Source organism: Anneissia japonica, unplaced genomic scaffold (genome assembly GCF_011630105.1).
Source record: "Anneissia japonica isolate Jap-2015-1 unplaced genomic scaffold, ASM1163010v1 scaffold7640_len123960_cov104, whole genome shotgun sequence".
In the NCBI taxonomy this organism is placed as follows: Eukaryota; Metazoa; Echinodermata; class Crinoidea; order Comatulida; family Comatulidae; genus Anneissia; species Anneissia japonica.
In genome coordinates this window covers 15,207-15,696 of record NW_022701778.1, presented here as the reverse complement: position 1 = coordinate 15,696, position 490 = coordinate 15,207, and the positions used below count along the sequence as shown (strand labels likewise).

General features: G+C 43.5%; 1 protein-coding gene across 1 annotated transcript in view; it reads left to right on the top strand.

Moving 5' to 3' along the window:
• LOC117103720 (fibrillin-2-like) overlaps positions 1–490 on the top strand; it is a 7,885-nt gene that overhangs the window by 947 nt on the left and 6,448 nt on the right. The gene's annotated exons all lie outside the window — the stretch shown is intronic.

Here is a 490-nt window from a genome sequence, read left to right as displayed (position 1 = left end):
GGCCTACCGTAGGTAAACATAGAAAGAGCAATAATAGTAAAACTCGAGCGTCACGACATTGCGAAGTGTCTGCTCTTGTTCCTCGTATCGTACTCACTCGAGTCAATCCGAGATGGCCCGAGTGAAGTTTCATGCAAATGTTTCGTACGGAAAAAGAAATCGCACCCTGAACTGCTATTCGGATCAACGTACGCCTCCCTCGTGCGAAAGATTAAAATGGGAAGGTAGCCTGCTTACTGGGGCTGAATTGCTCACATAGGGCGTAGGTGTTCACGAACTACAACTGCCTTCTTTCTAAGGTTAGTCAGATCATTGACACAATATATTTTACCATAGATAGATATTGGTGTATATTTTAGTAAGACAACAAAACCGACTTAATTTTCTGGATGTTAGATAGGTCCAGGCCTCTCTCTAGTCTACAGTACAGATAAAAAATACTGCAACTTTTGCTACGCGTAGGCTTCGTGGGCTACGCGTAGGATTAACG